Below are 20,436 nucleotides of genomic sequence, written 5' to 3'. Positions count from 1 at the left end.
GAGGGGCGCTCAGTGAAGCGCATCTCTCCAACATGGGCAACGTAGCTAATTTCCCAACCACTCTTCATAATGGGTTAGGTCTTCTCATCATTGATTAGCGTTTCGCAAAAAGTGTTTTCCGGATCCACAATCTGTAATACGATCCGGTTAGGTCCCAAAAGTTAACTGATTGTTCCTTGAGCCATGGGCTATCTAGGCTACCCACCAAATTTGGTCCAAATCTCTGTTTTAGTTTTTGCGTAATCCTGCTAAGACAAATAAATAAACAGGGGTGAAAACATATTCTTGTCGGAGAGAATTATAGTACAGTACAATGTCACATATGCAAGGATAATAATAGTACGGAATGTCATATGTACATATTACGGAATGTCATATGTACAAAGATAAAGGTAAGAAGTGCTCTATGTACACGACTTACAGAACACATATAGTAAGTTACAAGATGGCTCACCAGGTAAATAATTCGCCCATCAACACAAAGAAATATGATTGCATTCTTCACTTCTATGCTACCCCGTCCCTGCACACCAACGCATCATCGACATATTGAGTGCTGTACATGGTGGTGAAGAAGTATGTGCAGTAATCAACCTACCACAACTCACACCACAACACCACACGCTTCAACTTATCTCATACATCAAACTACTATCGCACCACACAGTCACACCACATACCACATCTATCATACCACACTAAACTAATATTCCACATCACACTACCATCCCACACTGCCACATCTCATATCAAAACATACAGTACTGCTATTCCACACCACACTACCCCACCTCACACTTCCACACACAGACAGTCATAGGCTACTTCTTATTTCAACACTCGACACCACACCGCCACAACTGCCATACCACACCTCACACTGTCAGACTTCACACTACACAAGGCAGTAAAACACTTCACACTGTCACACCACCTCCTCGTGCAAATGGACTTACCAAACAACCTGAAGCCACAACCACATTAAGCAGTTATACAGAACCCACCCCAATAGACACTCTTTATGTGTAAAATTCTGGCCTGACAGAATTTGTGGTGTTGATGTGGATGTTGTTGGGAAGCATGTACCATGAGATGATTCAGTCATGTGGAGAGAATGGGGACTGAGAATGACTTGCAGTAAAGCTGAGGTGGAGGGAGGGAACGGGGATAAGAAGGGATGGAATGGGAAGGGATGGAGAGGAATATAAGGGAGGTGGATGAGAGACGGAGAGGGCAGCCATATGGCAGAAGACAGGATAACATGGAGGCGCTTCGTTTGTGGACACCCCTTCAGGGATTAAGGCGTCTAGCTGTTGACAGACATATAGATTGAAATTCGAAAATAAACTATTAATTCCCTGTCAACCCTGCGATTTGTGTCTCGATGCAATGCACGAAACAATATAATATACAGCACTTCCTTTCCTTATCCTCTCAACAAAAGCAAATCCTGGTGCTGTTAGGAGAGGAAACAGATCATAGGCTTGTTTATGAATCCTGTCCCAGGTCAAGATGTGTGAAAAATGGCCTCTCCTGTTGCACAACCCTCTCATCCCACGCTTAGATGAAGACTCTCTTAGTGAATGGGGCGCTCATCCAGTGCTTCCCTCACGAAGATACATGGTGGTAACCAGAATAAAAACCTGGATGTCACTGGTGTCATTTACTTGTTAATGCATCATCATTATCATCCCAACCTATTTTCCCAACCAGAGACTGAGTGAGGCAAAGTCCAGAGAGCAATAAAGGGCGTTTAACAATCCACACTAATGCGATGTACATTACCTATCAATACTAACTGATTGGCCAAAAAAATATATATTCATAGAATATGAAATTAGATTTTTCAGCTTTGCAGACTTACTGTACACACACACACACACACAAAGCACTTTGCAGAGCGTATATACATGTTTGTCGTCACGCTGAACACTTCGCAGTTATCGAGATTACCCTATAAAATCTAGGGAGGATAACCTGTACTGCATATCACGGGTACTGGTAACCTGAACCGCCCTCTGCTTACATGTTTACTAAAAGTAATGTTTGTGAGGTGAAGTCTGGATTCCAGGGACGTGAATGTTAAGTGAAAGTGTGTGCCTCATATAACTGAACATGCTGATGACTAGTTCTTCATCTGACATGCAAGATTTTTCTTGCACTCGGAGGAACCCTACCTCACCTCATCTTTGGGAGGTCGGGATGATGGACGGTGATGACTGCGTCCGTTTATTCTGACGTGCTATTACCATAAATGTAATTGCTTCATCCCTGGGTTTACAGGAACGTAACCACACTTTCGCTATGACCTTCCTATCAGTTTTACCGTACTTTGGCAGACAGACAGAACAGTGAAAAATAAACAAATTATTGCAAACATTACCTTTAAAAAACATTAGGCTGATGTAACGGTAATAAAATACCCACAACTCAAGAACACAGCCTAATTAACATCCGTCTTCGATCTTTCATAAGATTTATTAATAAACTCTTCTGATAACAGCAAGAACAAAACCGCCATAACATATTACTGTACAGTAACCTGGTGAAGATCCATAATCAATTTCTGGCTCAGTTGATGGCCAAATAGACTGGAGGGTCGATTTAATTGGTAACAAAGCAAATCATTCCTATTTCACAACTAATGTTCAACGAATTTCATGTGATTTAGTATTCAGGTTCCGGCAGTGACCGAATTCTGTCAGGTGAAGGCAAACCGACTACAGATACAAAGGGTGCCACTGTACCGTACTGCGGAGATTAATGCTGACTGCTTTTAATCCCTTCACTACGAGACATCCTAGTGTATAATATATAAAAGTAAGATGGTACCAATAATAATAATAATAATTAAATCATCATCATCATTACAAAAATGTTTTTCTACTGGAGATTGGTAAAATTTTATTACAACTCTACACATATCCATAAGTTAGGGCACTGCTCGCCGCCCACCACACTTCTAGTCCCTTCAGTCCGATGACGTATTTTTATTATACAGGCTGGTCTATATACTGTATAACGCTCCATTTCCACTGCAGGGGGGACGGCTCAGACACCGTTATCAATGTCTGCCCTGCATACTTTAACTTCCTACTCCCACTGCTACATCGCGCCCACACCAGCAGACTGAGCCGTTCCAACTACACGGAAAACTAACTGGTGAGCGTCTAGTGGAGCGCTGTTTACGGACCACCTTTGCTTCTCGCTGCCTCCATACGATTACATTTCGTTGGTGGAAGACTTCGAAATGTAGGGGTTAGGTGTAGTCTTCATAAACCCCTTCACTGCTAAATGCTCCTTCCTGGCCTATGTTGAATAAAACTGTTGGCTTCAGGAATAAAATATCAACTCTGTCACCAGACTGAAGTAATGTGTTGACAACGGTAAAGGTGTTTTTATGGCACGTCGATGAGTCTTACGGTAGAGGACTGAAACTACTCATAAAATTATCCTGTAGTACGATGATGCTCTTATTTTTTTTTCTTTGCTTCCAAACTATTTTATTCAGCCAAGGGGTGACATCTTGTGGTGTAGGGGATAATGAAAACTATATCTAACCCCCATTCACTTCGCACATTCCCTCCTACATGGAACAATATTATGTGTACGTAGTATCAGTAACATCAGAACAGATTAAGTCCCAATACTTCCTCTTGATACCAATGGCGGATTTGGAGGGGGAAACAAACCTAAGGACGTGCCCCCAAATAATACTGATGATGATGATGTTGATGATGATAATAATAATAATAATAATAATAATAATAATGGTGGTGGCGCTCACCATCCACGCACTCGATGTAGTGCTGCTCTCGGGTGACTGTCCTTTTCTTCCTTCCTTACTCTTGTCTTTCCTTCATTCCCTTTCCTTCTGTCTACGGGTAGCTCTACACTGACAAGCCACATGGTTTCCTGTACACCAGGAAACCATTTACTAAGCCTGGTGGTTCAGTGGGTAACTAAGGCGCTCCAGCCGGACTGAGCAGGTGCAGGTTTATATCCAAGGGATGGTTGGGGTTTCTTGCTTACGTGATGCCATTCAGGGATGAGCGAGGCTTGTCACTCATTTTAAATGTCAGGTCCAACTTGCCTAGTCCCAGGCTCCTACGCTTCTAATAGGCAACATAGGATTAGATGATGAATAAACTAAGCAATATGTACCGGTATGTGGGTATGTATATTACGACTACATCATCATCACAATCATCACCGTAATAGTTGTCACAGTCGGCAGCAATTTGAGTCTAGACAATGCTTCTCAAATATGTATTTATAATACTACATACATACATAAGTAGAGAGAGAGAGAGGGAGAGAGTCACTGCCTCAGAACAGGCCTACCTACCCACTTACACTGGAAGACTCCTAATCAGAACCGCCGTACTTACTTAATCCTAGAATGCTCTAAGTACCATATAAGTCGCAATTCTGAGTGAAAAAGATTAACCTGAGTAATATTTTTGGTACCGGTACTGTTAAGTACCTTCCGAGTCACCTACTAGTTTCGCACCTCCTCACCGAATTACCTACCAATATATAGCCCTTATAACCTGAAGCATATCTACCTGTCGATACCCGTACTGATGTATCTTTTCACCTATTAATTCACCTATTCTCGGATCTCCTTAAGAATCCTCAACCCTACTTCCGCTGCTTGCTAATCTACTTCCCCTCTACCTACCAGTTCAACTAATCACCTACCGTACCTACTGATTCACGTATCCAGTGGCCTGAATATTTCCCTATCAACCTACAAATCGATCTGCTCAATATCTTTTTATACAAGAAGATGGAACCAAAGGTCAGAAGCCCGCAGGATTGTTCTTTCCAAGAAATAATTAACAAAATAACAGTCAAATACAAGATCCACTCTTCACGAGATGCCTAGACACATTACCTTTAAAAAAAACTGGAGATCATAGGCAGTAGCAACTACAGACAAGTAGACAATTTCAGAGTTGACCTGTTGCATACTTATCTGATTATCTACCAAGCACAGTCCTACTTACTGACCTACATACCTACACAAAAATCCACATCCCCTACCTACCGACCTGCAACCATCATTACTTATCTACCTGCCTACTTGATATACTTACCTACCTATCGTTTCCTTTATGTCCGTGTACCTATGAACACTAATCTATTAAGTACCTCTATATTCATACTAATTATAGTATAACGCTGAGCTTTAGTTCATAGGAGAAAGAGAGAGAGAGAGGGGGGGAGGATGGCCAATAAGGCCGAATGCAGCAGGAATAATTCTGTAAGCAACGAGAGAGAGAGAGAGAGAGAGAGAGAGAGAGAGAGAGAGAGAGAGAGAGAGAGAGAGACGGCCAATAATGCCGAAAGCAACGAGACAGGAGTAACGCGAGACACGGCCAATAATGCCAAAAGCAACGAGACAGGAATAATTCAGTAAGCAAGGAGAGAGAGAGAGAGAGAGAGAGAGAGAGAGAGAGAGAGAGAGAGACAGACAGACAGACAGACAGACAGACAAAGCCAATAATGCGGAAGCAACGAGAGAGAGAGAGAGAGAGAGAGAGAGACGGCCAATAAGGCGGAAGCAACGAGGCAGGAATAATTCGGTAAGCAAGAGAATGCCGAAAGCAACGAGAGGCAGGAATAATTCAGTACGCAACGAGAGAGAGCTAGAGAGAGAGAGACGAAAGCAACGAGGCAGGAATAATTCAGTAAGCAACGAGAGAGAGAGAGAGAGAGGAATGAGTCAGGCTAGGTAAGAACAGCTGACGCGTCATTTAACTCTCTCTCTCTCTCTCTCTCTCTCTCCACGAACTATTAATATGCAGTATAACGCACATACCACAAACTACTACATAATCCTGCATCATACGAATATTGGCGTATTGTAAATGCCAAAGGAATTTTGTAAAATCCCGTTCCTCGCGACAGTATTCTTTTAATTAAACCTCGATATTCATTTGCATGTTCCTAATGCAATGCAAGCCGATATTAAAACAATATAAATAGTTGACAAGAGAAAGGTTAACATGCAAATACAAGGCCGAAACACTATAGTCTACGCCAACTAAAACACACACACACACACGTTACCATAACAATTATTACACATCATAAATCTATATGTACACATACATGAAACAACACAGCACTACATAAATCACGCACATACACTGAGAAGCTTATTACGACGAAATAAATCCGCGTACCGGTATAGGTTAAATGAACGGTCTGTAGCCTACAGAGTAATTCTACCTACACGTAAAATATCTTGTTCATTCATGCATACATTTACCATCACATCAATGCATAAATCATACACATTTGAACATGATACAGTAACCCGTACGTGTATGTATGTATGGCTATAGGTATGTATGAATATATGTATGTATCAAAAGATACATACACCCAGAAGAATAAATAAACATTATAGTTTCCAAGACGACTATTATACAGACCCATGTTAACAGCCTGCCTGCGTTATCTTATCGGGAAAGGTCCACTCACATCCTGCCTCTCTATTGTGTGTGTGTGTGTGTGTGTGTGTGTATATATATATATATATATATATATATATATATATATATATATATATATATATATATGACATTTTTACTAGTGTTAATGTACAATCATTTGTACGCATACTTCACAGAAAAAAAAGGGGGATACTAGGTAAAATATCAAATGTCAAAAATATAAAGCACACTCTGACCATCCCTTTATCATTGTAGAATAATGTACTCAACTTGAAGTAACAGATTTCTTAGATATCTAATATACTATAGCACTAGCAGTGTGTGTGTGTGTGTGTGTGTGTGTGTGTGTGTGTGTGTGTGTGTGTGTGTGTGTGTGTGTGTGTTTTGGGCAGCCGAAACTACACATTCAAATCGTACCAAAATTGGCATAAAAATCGCAAAAAAATCGCTGATGTGAAAAAACTTGATCCTATCACGATTGAAAAACTTTTATTATATTTAATAAGCGATCACATTTTGACCAAAAAAAAGCCGCTCCAGGCGCCCGGCATAGAATCTCCGCAGAATTTTTTACCTATAGGTACAACTAAAATAAACTATAGCAGCGCGAGAGCCCTCCGCAGGGGCAAGTGCGAGGGGCCCGAAGGACCCACGAGCGCTTGTTACGGCCTATAGTGCCTACAAATCTTATACTGTAAGTTTTGCTATGAGGCGTTTCATACTAAAGGAAATGTCTAGCGTTACACTTAGCCTACTTCAGTTGGGAATCCGACAAATCTTTAGTGAAATATTCTTAGGCGTTTTCTCACTTAAGCTCAAGAAGGAAAGTTAAATGGAAAATCTAAGAAACATTCTGAGTCTGTTAATTTAATTTGGGCCCTCATATCTTCTCATTACATTTTGTCCCTCCTGCATTTTTGTTTCCTCTCTCATCCAGCCATGCAACTGACAGTTCATACACATAACACCCCCGCTTCATTTCCACAACATCCAGTATGTCGCCACAATAACAGCATTTCCTTCATCCGTATGACAGTGTCATCAAAAACGTACACCCTAACTACAGGAATTTTTACGGTACATCGATAACAAAAGTCATTAAACAAACGATTTAAGTAAACAAGGTAGAATTAGTAATTGTACATACTTCCAAGAGAGGTTTCTGGCCGTGTTAAAACTTGGCAGCGACGGTAACTAAGAATATCACACTTACCCATAACAATGAACCGGCCAGAAACGAGAAGCAACACTACCCACCCCAACGACGGCCGCGCCTCCACTGATGCCTGAGAGGAATCGAGGATGCATGGCGGCAGCCGGAACCAAGGTTGCCAACTCGTCTAGCCGAATAACAGCCACGAGGATGGTACGGAAAATACTGTACTTCCAAGTTTCAGGTGTGTAATGACTTACTTTCTCCTTTCAGCAACGAGAAGACTGTAATTACAACCAACGTTACATATCAAGAACGAAGGCTTATTTAAGGCTAGTCCTTCGAAACTATGGTCCTCTAAAGCCAATTCGAAATCATCAAAATTCACTCAAGGGATGCAAATTCATCTTTAAAAATACTTCTCAGCAAATAGGAGTGCTTAATGCAGTCGGTACCATGGCTGTCTTTTTGAGCTTAACAAAAATAAGCAGGTTAGAACTTATAATACATGCAAATTTGGTAAGTCAAAAGCTTCATCGAGATATTTCTAGCCTTTTTGGTGGAGGTTGTTTTCCCAGAACCGCATAGAATCGTGTGGCCTTAGTGTAGAATATAAAGGAGGTAATTTACAACTTTATGGTGAAGGACTGTGGAACACGTTTACAAGTAACCAATGGAGGTAAGGTTCATTTCTTCCAATGGAGGTAAGGTACATTTCAGTAAAAATTAAGCATTCTTCTTCTCTGGGTTAAAAAAAAAAAAAAAGGATAAATGAAGTGATGGAGAGCAATATTTTCGTGGTTTAAGATGCTTCATAGCACTTACCATTTTTTTTAATGGCAGATAGATGTAGATAGACAAATAGATGAAAAGACAAGTAGGCCTGTAGACATATAATATAATATTCGACAGCATAAATAACAATAAGTAACGAACGTGCCAAAATATAAATGAATGATGTTCTACAGGGCGCCTACAAAGCCCACGAGAATATGGCCTGTCCTTGTCACGTCACCCCCCCCAACCCCCTCTTCTTGCGGATATTCTCCCAGTCATCCTTCCCCACCCGCCCCACCTCTCCACCTGTGCTGCGCTTCCCTCCATTCCTCCTACTTCCCACATGCCTCCTCGTCCACATACCTCATCTTCCTCCTCCCTCGCTCACATACCGCCTTTCTCTCTCTCTCTCTCTCTCTCTCTCTCTCTCTCTCTCTCTCTCTCTCTCTCTCTCTCTCTCTCTCTCAGGATGATGATGGTAAGTGGAGAAGATTTTTGGACAAGATGATACAAGATGAATTAGAAAACAACAGAGTTCGCTGTATGGTATTTCTTATGTAATTCTGTTCAGTGTTGGAATTAGCCCCATCACGATAATGTCTTTAATTCTCGCCACTACCAGACGATTTTATTCAGCTTCGTAGAGCAACCTTGCAGTGAAGGGGTAGTTGAAGACTATTAATAACTCCCTGTAGGTCGAAAAGTTCTTCATAAGCTAAACAACATCGTCTGGATATAGATAGATATAATTGATTGACTGATACATAAAATAAAATAAAAATTGTTGCCTAATTACTATACCCCAGGGCTTCCGTGTGTGTGTGTGTGTGTGTGTGTGTGTGTGTGTGTGTGTGTGTCGTTCCTTTGTGTGCTTGGTCCTTGCATCCGGCTACATCTATTGTTTGTCTAATCTGTCACTTTCAGACTTGTTAAAGGCCTCTCGTATTAAAGGATAAATGAAGGCCGTATCTAACGCCTCCAGGTCAAAAAGTCTCTCCACAGCTGAATAAAAACGTCTAAAAGTAGTAAGAACCAATTCAGAAAGACGTTATCGCAGTGAGGTGATCAGAAGACAGAAACCAGCTCCCTCTCTCTTTAAAGGATAAAATCAGAAGGATGTTAAGAGGAGGCACAAAAGACGAAGCATAAGATGGTGGTAGTACACAGTGGTGAAAGTGTGTAGGTAAGGGTAAGTCATACGGGCGCTAAGAGGAGGGTAGGACTGATGGGAAAAAAAAAAAAAAAAACGAAACGTGAGATAGTGGTAGTGGACAATGGTATGATGTGTTTGGTTTATTTGCCCTCTCCTCTCACCCGTGTCCCCCCTCCCTCCTCTTCCTTGTATGACAAACATAAGACTCTGCAACTTCTCTCTTATATCCTTAAATACTTGATAAATTTTGTCCTGATGATACAACGCAGTTTAGCAATAATTAACTGTATCGAGATGATAAATTGTTTCCCACATGCGTATGCTATTCAGTCGTGTGTTCAGCTGTAAGATATCCCGACAATCAAATGCTTGAAATTTTCCCCCATTAACTCCGCTGTTATAGATACACTTCGACATCGTATTTAGACGAACATTAAACAATTTTGTTCAACTGCAAGCAACCCCAGCAGCAAAAGTGTAAAAATAAACCAGCACAATAGAACACTCAAGGAACCAACATTTCGCTGTAACGCCATGACACCTCCATCCCGCATCCACTTCTATAGCATCTCTCTCCAAAATGCACGAAAGCAGTCTTCCCTGCAACTGGGTCTATGCATTTATCGAAACTGTAAGGAAATCCTTTATCTTAGGCATGTGGAAGCCAAGTGACGGCTTACTGTGCGACGTAATAAACAAATTGCACACACCTTCTACCTTTCTTCTCGTGCAAAAATTTTGGAATTTGAGGCTTGGCTGGGAGAGGTGTAAGAGGTAATAGGAGATGTAACAATGGTTTCTTCGAACCTCTCCGCGATGGTAGGTTTGGGGCGCAAAACTTGACATGGACAGGCAACTTTTCATTCAGAGACCCCGGAAATGCTTCTAATATGTGTAGTTTTCTTAATACATAGTCGTCAAATGGAGCTAAAAACACGACCATGAGGAAATAGCGAATGTTAACTTTTTCAGTGTTTGGGGAAAAATGTGTTCTTTCATGCGATTAATTTAAGCAAATATTGAAAATTCACCAAATATGATCGAACGTTTTGGGAAATACAAAGCTCATAGAACTGCTCAGCATCAGAGCGCTCCACCCGAAGCATCTTCATCAGGATAACGAATCAGATTCACTGGAGCAGCACTACCAAGATGGATGATTTACTCAGGCACGGATTTGGGGGGGACGTCACCCCTGTTTTCAGCAGACCAATGGTAATTTGTAATTAAAAAACAAGAAAAACTATTACGAGAATATCGCATACGTTATCACAGAATCATTTCAATGAAAACGAGGTTTTGGAAATAAGTTTTGAAGAACTTGGTAATGAATCAGCTTGAATTTAAGCATGCAGTTCCATTATATATCACGCCCCCTCTTTTCCAAAGTGATGAATGCGACCCTGTTACTCTTTTTTTTTTTTTTTTTTTTTTTACACATTAGCTTGACCTAACATTTACTTCTCTCTATCTTGAATGCTCAGCTATATATATATATATATATATATATATATATATATATATATATATATATATATATATATATATATATATATATATATATATAAACAGAGCTAGTCGCGAAATGAAGCTGTAGAAAGGATATACAGCCGTAGTATTGTCTTATTCTGCCATGGGACTACGGAAAATAAGTAGCAGAAGAAGGAGAACCTCCGTCAAGTTAAGGTGAAAGAAATACAGTCGCACTCCCTCATCGTAGCCTTGCTTGTACAGTATTTCTGGCAACGAGTCTCACTTTAGTCGATTACATAAGATCAATCCTTTCGCCTTCATACCCACTATTTTCTCGCATTTTATTATATACTTAGCAGTTTCATACTCGGATAAAATTTCAGACGACATTATTTGACTTAAAGGATGATATTTGTTTCAGTGTGGGTTTTTGTGTAGTGTAGTGTAGTTATCACTGGAGGGTGTTCTGTCACAGAGATAATACCAGAGTGATAAACGGGGGGGGGGGGATCTGGGGACTATTCTTTGGAGATTTCGTTGCATCTCTTCCTTAGCGATTTATTCTGCCTATTTCACTTCAGTATTATCTTTTATGTTATCGATGCAGACTATGTCGAAATTAAAGTGATATCAGTAACAGAAAAGGGAATGACAAGGTGCATTATGCAAAATAAATCACTAAAAGTGCTATGAGGCACCCGATCCTCACTAGTAGTGTCCCATTTTTGCAAGGCTCAAGTATGAGCCTGCCTTAAGCCAAATGTCTGTTTCTGTTTTTGCACTGCACGGGCTGAAGCTGAACTTGAGACGCGCTTGAGCCAGCCTTTGAGTCATCTGTGAACAGGTTCGAGCTGAAGGTCAAAAGTATGACATCATATGCAACCAAAGATGGCGTCTTCTGTTGTATATATTGTTTTCACATTTCTTTCAGATTACACTGTGAACGTGTGACTTGTAATCATTGTTGAGGATATTCACGTATGCTACGTATGTATTTTAGACATGACCATTGCATGAAATAGTGTCAACTGATCAGAGTGTTATAGTGGTCAGCTGATCCGAGGCTAGAGAGTGTTTCTGTGGGGCAACTGGCAGAGGTGACACGCGGCTTAAGCCTCAAGTCTTGCAAAAATGCGTCATAGCCTTCTCCCACCATGCCCTTTTACCCTCTACCATCTCAGCAGCTTTCACACACACACACACACACACACACACACACACACACACACACACACACACACACACACACACGCTCTCTCTCTCTCTCAGTTCCTGTCAAAATATTACAAATTTTACTCTTAATAAAATTACAAAAATGAAATAAAAAAGAACAGTATTAGAAATGAGGATACTTTCACATCATCTTTGCCGAGAAATGAGAAAATAAAAATAATGTGAAAGAATGAAGAAATAATATGAGAAAGAGTGAATGAAAGAAGGCTTAGAATTGTGTGTGTGTGTGTGTGTGTGTGTGTGTGTGTGTGTGTGTGTGTGTGTGTGTTATATTAGGCCCATGTGTATAGGCAATACCGTGTGTGTGTGTGTGTGTGTGTGTGTGTGTGTGTGTGTGTGTGTGTGTGTGTGTGTGTGTTTTATATTAGGCCCATGTGTATAGGCAATACCGTATGTGTGTGTGTGTGTGTGTGTGTGTGTGTGTGTGTGTGTTTTATACTAGGCCCATGTGTATAGGCAATACCGTGTGTGTGTGTGTGTGTGTGTGTGTGTGTGTGTGTGTGTGTGTGTGTGTGTGTGGGTGTGTGTGTGTGTGTTACATTAGGCCTATGTGTATAAATTATGGAATACCATGTGGATGTATGTATGAATGTATTGCTATGTATGCATTATCCAGTCTATATACTGTATGTATGAGTTACCATGTTTGTGTGTAATGAAGGCGTATCAATATAGGTGTTTATGAGCACGTGTGAGTATGTGTGTGTGCGTGTATCAGCAAGAGTGAATGCATGCATGTGTGTGTGCGTGTGTGTGTGTGTGTGTGCACATGTGAGTGTGTGTGTGTGAGTGCATGTGTGTGTAGGCATGGTCGGTTTTCCACATCATTCTTCTGAAATATCGGCAGCTATTTAACTATGTGTCATTCACATGAAAATTCGTGCCATTTTGACCTCGTGTGTGCACTTTGAAGGAGGAAGTAATGATGGACAGAGAGGGGCAAAGTGACTTCATGTGCGGGAGGGATATGCTACTACCTTCTTGCCCGTGCCGGTAGACCTTTTATTCTCTTGGTATTGATGTGTGAATGAGTGTGCGTTTCATTTCACTTAGCGTGTTGATAATAGTTTTCACACGTTTTGGCTTCCTCTTTCCTTGTTTCTGTATCCTGCCTCATCCCATCCTCAGGTAAGGGAGGGGGGGAGGGAGGCGAAGTCAGAATGATGATGACAATGACGACAACGACGACGACGACGACGATGATGATGATGATTGCATGTTACCCTCCCCACTGGATGCGTGCGGTGATTCTCACACAGGTTTTGCTGCATGAAGGTCATACCAAGGGGAAAGGGTGGATGAAGAGGGGGGAGGGGAGGAAACGATCCTTCCTTCCTCACTTCATGGAACTTGGACGCCACAACATCACAGGAGGTTTCGTGTTACCTCTTCCTTGTCTACATACGTCCTTATGTTGTCTTGTTTTTTATTTATATTTTTTCAGCGTCGTCGTAACTCGTATAAATAGCACATGGTAGTACATGAACATATAATAATCAAAATAAATAACCGAGGCCGAGGTCGGACCGGATCAAGACATGGTGAAGCCAATAAGACATGAGAAGCTGTAGTGGCTTATTTGGCAATCGTTAATAGAGAATAAGGCTGTGTACCAACTGAGCTTGATAAGAATACCGCCAAGATGCATGACAAGTCCGTGCAGAGAGGGCTAATTTGATTAAATTATTACTTAAATATAACTTATAATATTGCTGTAGCAAAACAAACAATCTGAGAGATCCCCTCAGACTGCAAAGCCCTAAGCCGTAGTTTGCTTAGCTTATGCCAGAATCCGCCCCTGAACCGAGGAAAAAACGTTACCAACTCTCCCGTGCTAAGGAAATAAACTATTATAGTTGCAAGGGTCCGTTCTTGGTGACTACCGATGAACCTCACAATTCTCTTCGAAGGTAGCCTACTGTGTTGTGAATAGTCCACCACCCCAACCAGTCTCACACACGAAGCACTTTATGATACAATAGGAAGCCCATTATTTACCTTTGGTTACGTCTTTTGCAGAGATATAGCATGCTATGGGAACTATCACATAACAAACAGGAAGTTCCCTACACACGTATAATGGAGGCTTCCTAATTCATGCCCCCTCCCGTCCCCGCCCTTGAGATAATCGTGGCTACATGCGCCAGGTTGTGAGGATGGTGTAGGATGTAGGGTGCGAGGGAGAGGTAGGATGTCATGATGACGCAGGATGGGTTGTGTAGGATATGTGAGCGTGTGGTATAGAATATTTTACTATAATCTTGGTTTGTTTTACTTAGGCACCGCTTCTTGCTTACCAAACTCCAACACTCAGGGGAACAGTCACTGACATGGGCGTAACCAAATGCAGTTGGGGGGGAAGAGGGGCCCTTCTCTTCTTTCTACCACAATGTGTAGAGCGAGAAGGCAGTCATTTAGTCATTCATTTGTGATTTCATTAATTCATTCAGGTAATAATGATTGTTTCCTTTACTATTTATTGCTAAATTTATCTTAAAAATCAGTCTAGACCAGTGGTTGCCAACCTGGAGGGACTCCCACTTAGGGGGGCGTCAGTAATTTCCAAGGGACGTGAAGACGCAGTGAAACAACGGTGAGTGGCTTGAAAAAGTGTGTGTGTGTGTGTGTGTGTGTTTCCACCGGGTCGGTCAGGATCACGTGATGGTTGTGATCATCAGCATTTTACCCTCCCGGAAGAGAGCTGAGAGCTCATATAGTCCGATCTAAGGGCAAAGCCTTGACCTTCACATACGCACACACCCATCCCCTTGCTCAAGGAGGACAGTGACCACCAGCTTCTTTAGTGAAACTTTTCGCATCCCGAGCAAGGCACGAACCTCCGTCTTAGCAGATGCTAAGCGAGAGCGTTACCACTGAGTCGGTGTGTGTGTGTGTGTGTGTGGGGTGATGAACTACTGACTTATATTCAGTACAGTATTCATATTCTGTTTGTTACAGCCTTCAAAGCACCCGTGTAATAAGTTGGTGTCATTCCTTCATGTCTGTCGCCTGGTCACCTTCCGGCTTTTTTTTTTTTTTCCTATGATCTGGCCGTTTCGAGAGAAAATTAAAGATGCCTGTAAGCCTAATACTGCAAAACAGAACAAACCCCAGTTAAAACATACACGTCCCTCATCTTTCCCCTATCCCTCGAAAAGGAGGATTGTGAATTGCAGATGAGCTACGAGTAATGCAACCTGCATTCAACTGGATACACGTCCACTTGAATCTGCGGCAAATTAATAATAATTATGGATTAAATTTTCAAAGTCAGATGTTAGCAGGAAGTGTGGGGGGGGGGTGGATATGATGACCAAGGCTGGTAGGGGGAGGGGCGTGAATGTGTGAACCAGGGGCGAGCGACCCCAGAAAGGTTGAAAACTATTGGTTCAGACAAGATTATAACATTTTCGAAGCAGCTATGTCTCAGGGATAATAACTGTCGATATTCAAATCCTCATAACCGGCCCTGTCACTGATGATTGAAGAGCTGTTTATGAAATGGCGGAAGGTACTTAAAAAAAGGGTGAGATACGGAAGGAGGCTCGGAATTATTTAGGTAATAAAATTACTTAAGTCTACTTTAAATTTACCCGTTTTCTTCCTAAAACGTGTAAAGGAAAACATAATTTAATGGAAAACTTATTTTTCTCCCGTTACATCAATAACTGACCTGAGTTGAGATTCTCGTAAGTGGCTACTGGCCATTCCCTCTCCTAACTTAAAATTATGTATATACAGAAAGGGCTAGAAACATGGAAAAGTTGTGCACCCTTCTTTCCTTGTTGTTCAAGCAGGAAACATTAACCTACAATATTTTCCTGTCGTGAAACGGGTAGCCTCTGCAACTCTCAGTTCCTTGGCCTACCCTGTAAAACAAATCAGTGTTGCGACAAAGAACTGATCATAAGTTTGTATATCACTATACAACTTCATACAAATTTCATTATGTGGATATTTATTCAATACATTTTACTTTGACTTTTCAGGAGGAATCTGGCATTAACTTGAATTCTCCGCTCCTTCAAAAGATTACCGTGCGACGAAATACCGAGTCGTCACTTTTAACTGGAAAATATCATTTCAATTACCATATAGGTTCATACACACCTAATTATCGGAAATCCGGTCAAAATTTTGTTTCACTTAAATATTAGTAAACAGAAATCAGGATTTAGAGAGTAAACGTACAAAGTTGGTGGGAGTGTTTCACCTTCAGCTCGCCGACTCGGCTTGAGATTTCTGCTTTGCATAAATATTGACTTGAAATGAAAATGAATACATCTGCGTGCATAATTTAACACACTTATCAATATGTTGTTAATTATCTGTACTTATTATCCAATCTAAAATTTTCAGAATTTCCGTTTCGAGGTTAATTTGGGCTATATTTAGAGCAGCAGCGCGATCTCCGGGCTATTTTTTGGTGTCGAATAAATTCTGGCATTTAAGTAGATGATGTTCTTTGTACTATTTTGAGAGTTTGTTACTAAAACTGCTTAGAGTAGGTAAAGAGAGAGCACACTTAATTAGTGCTGGTTGTGAGACTGGTAGAGGAGAAACTCAAACTTTGTCCTTTGGAGTCTGCAGAGACTTGTCTCAGACATGGCTTTCTAGCACATTTGGTTTGGTTTGTGTAATAGTCCTATCCATAAATTTCTCGTTTAAGGAGACAAAGATTAGGACAAAAGACTATCAGGGTTAAAGAAAAAATAAATAAAATAGCGAAAGGATATCTAGATTAGAACTGAATAAGGCCAAGCTTAGGGTCAAAGGATGACGAACTTAATTTCAAAGGAGTCCACGTTTAGAACCGCAGGATGCCAAAGTTGGGGTCGGGGGGTTGCCAAGATTAGGGCTTAGGGATGCCGTGGTTAAGGTCAATTAGGACAAATGCGGCTAAGGCTGGCTTCGTTGTTAATATTTTGAGCGCTTGACTTGTGAACGGTATTTCTTGAGATAATTTTTGGCTTGTGAATGTTTATCGTGGCATCGCTCGATAGGCATCGTATAAACTCGCACAGCAGAATTGTTCTATAAATCAAGAAACATTGAAAGTGTAAGTTTGTCAAAGTATCAGGCTCGTACGGCCAAAAGTTCATAGGTGCGGCAGTTTCATTTCAAAATATACAAGTTAGCCTAATCTTTTCCATTTTCTCTCTCTGCCTTCATAAATTAATTCGGTGACTAAGCGCCGAGGGTAAACATGGCGTCTGACAGCTGATCCACAACAAAACCTGCATTCCAGCCCACAACCATGCCTATCGGTCAGTAATTCACAAGTTCTTGTTCTACACTATTACACTGTAGTGTGCGAGTGGTATAGGGCAATATATGAGGTGTCTTCAGGCTGTATTGGGCTCTGTGGTGGACGGTACAAGACGGGATCGGACGATTTTTTATTTATCATAGGCTAGCTACTTTTGTGCCTGCGTAATTTCCCATAACAAATTATTATAATATGTTTTCACAACCGGTGTCTGAATGTTTTGATCATGATGGCGTGTGCATGTTGAGTCAGTGTGGGGGTTCCCGTGGTTGTCATTGGCATTGATGCCTGACCTGATTTCCCACTCGTATATAGTTGATTCCACCTACCAAAGTTGAAGGTTCCTCCCACCAAAATTATACGATGAGGGATGGTTAGTATTTGTCAGTATTTGGTCAGTTGGGGCACAAGATCAGGTATCACTACCAAGTATTTTACAGGATAATATTAGACTGGGAAACAATATATATAAACACCATCATTAATGAAAGACAGCACCCTTATGTTGCAGTGAATTTTCATCCTCGATTCTACACATTTACTGCATTTTTTAATGCTGGAATTATATGTTTATATTTGATTTGTGGAGAACAGATACTGATTTTGGTATGTCTGAAGTGGAAGTGTCATGTTTTTACTCATGTGCAATTTTATTTGGTTCCAAAAATTTTTTTTACTTGCTGTACACTCATATTTGACAGTAAGATGAAAATTTTGCACTGTACTGAAGTGTTTTTATTTTATTTTATTTTATTTTTTTTTTCATTTCTTTAACTGTTAAGAAAGCATTACAAATTTCTCATTTGGTAAATTTGTGGTACCTATAGGGGAATAACCAAGATTTTTTCAGTTGATATCGATTTTCCAATTTGTTTCATATATTGGTCTTTCTTTTATCAAATGATTGTTTGCTCTTGGTATTTTCATGAATCAGTTGATTTTATCAATTTTTCTGATGCTGTTGTATATTTCTATCAATTTTTCCCCTATATAATTATTGTTTGTTGTTGACACTTTCCTAAAAAACTGCCAAATACCATATGTCCTGGTGGAGGGGCTTGTTATCTTGATGATGGAGTCCTATTGTAACCTTCTGAAGAGCATGTACATACCAATAAATTTAGTTTAGGTTAGTGTAGTCTAGGTTAATTTTCTATGTGACTGATCTTACCTATCTATCTATCTATCAGTAGCCAGATTCCATAATCCTGTAAGGGGTGGCTGTTTGTTGCTGAGTTAGTTGTTTTATGGGGAGGAGCACCAACTCCCTGCCAGCCCACTTGTTGACACGTAGGGAACACGTATGAGTTTGTCATATGGTTACCACCCACTTTTGTAAATGGTTAGCTAGCATACAGGAAGCCATTAGGGTTATCACTCAATGTAAAGTCACCTGAAAAATTGGATGCATGTTGCCTGACCTTTCCATACCATGGAATAGTAGGTCTGCTTGACGTTTTGTGGTAAGATGTAGGATGAAATGTCAGGTGATCATTGCCTAACCGTTGTTTTGTCTCTCATATGAAGTTCGGGCTCAGCGGTCCTTGTGAGTCGATGTTAAGGCTTCAAAATTTCATGGGTTCATTCATATTGTCATCCCATCAGGAGCAGATATGAAGCTTGAGGAAGTTAGGCTAGCCAACCACGAACATGTTACTGGTGTAGAGATTTCTTAATGTTTAAAGTGTTGCACTTAATCTTCAGACAAAACCGCGACACGACTTTTGTCTTTGATTGTACATCATATTATTGCTGTCATATGATCGTTTTATACCACAACACAGTGGCATGTTCTTTTTTTTTTTTTTTTTTCTCCATGTTATTGCAAGTACAGTTCTGTAACATTGTTATTGCTGTTCAGTTTGTCATATTGCTACTTGTCATTTTACGCCACAACACAGCTGCACAAGCTTGTTGTAGTCCATGTCAGATTATTGGAAGGAACATCATCACAATCACAGTGCATTAAGTAGCAGGTTATTATTGAGCTCTGGTTCTGACAGACGTGGACAGATTTGGATATTCTTGCTGCCATTTATGATGTTCATAACTGTATCATTGCACACAAGGTTGTGCCATAGTTTTATGTTTTAATGAAATGTTGATTTTTTTTTTTTAATTCATCAGAAGATTGGCTTTTAAGAAATCACATCTAACAATAAATTAGTATTTGTTCTGAAACTGACTTCTATCTATCTATCTATTGCCAGACGCCTCAATCCCGTTTGGGGTGGCCACAAACAAATCGCCTCCAAGTCGCCCTGTCCCCCGCCATTTCACTGCCCTGCTTCCAACTCACACCCCCCTTAAATACTGTATATAGAATTAGTTTTCACTTTTGAGTTTTAACATTTAACATCCAAATCAAACTTGCATACAGCAAAAAGGTAGAGTACTCTGTTTGAGGTTTAATATTTAACATCCAAATCAAACTCACATACAGCAAAAAGCTAGAGAACTCTGAAATGACTTACTCTTACTTTTGCCTCTGAGTACATCATTTCCTGTCTGGCCTTGGCAACAACTAATGTTGGTTTGTTTGACCTGCCATTTAGTGTAAGATTCATCATCATTCATTGCCAGACGCCATGTATCCCAAACGGGGTGGCCAAGGGCTTAGAGTTAATTGTTTCACAGGGAGGGGCACTAATCCTCCACCAACCCCACTTGACACGTAGGGAGAACGAGCCAACAGCATCTGGTGTTCCCGGGCGGTCACCCATCCAAGTACTAACCAGACCCAACGTGGCTTAACTTCGCTGATCGGACAGGAAGCGGTGTACTCAACGTGGTATGGCCGTTGGCCATTAGTCCTTAACCACCTCACTAAGAGGACAGCCCTTTTATTTTATATGTAGTACCTCCTGATGATTTTATTCAATTTAGAATAGACTTTTAGGGGCTAAATACA

At 40.7% G+C, this 20,436-nt stretch overlaps 1 non-coding gene across 1 annotated transcript; it reads right to left on the bottom strand.

Moving 5' to 3' along the window:
• Positions 1-20,211: 20,211 nt before the first annotated feature.
• Positions 20,212-20,330, bottom strand: LOC145405183 (5S ribosomal RNA). Its single transcript, XR_013898284.1, has one exon. It is a non-coding gene; the product is annotated as a 5S ribosomal RNA (ribosomal RNA).
• Positions 20,331-20,436: the final 106 nt, after the last annotated feature.

Source organism: Coenobita brevimanus, chromosome 65 (genome assembly GCF_032717465.1).
Source record: "Coenobita brevimanus isolate Jiangsu-jjx chromosome 65, ASM3271746v2, whole genome shotgun sequence".
Lineage (NCBI taxonomy): Eukaryota > Metazoa > Arthropoda > Malacostraca > Decapoda > Coenobitidae > Coenobita > Coenobita brevimanus.
This window is presented reverse-complemented; position numbering and strand designations above follow the sequence as displayed.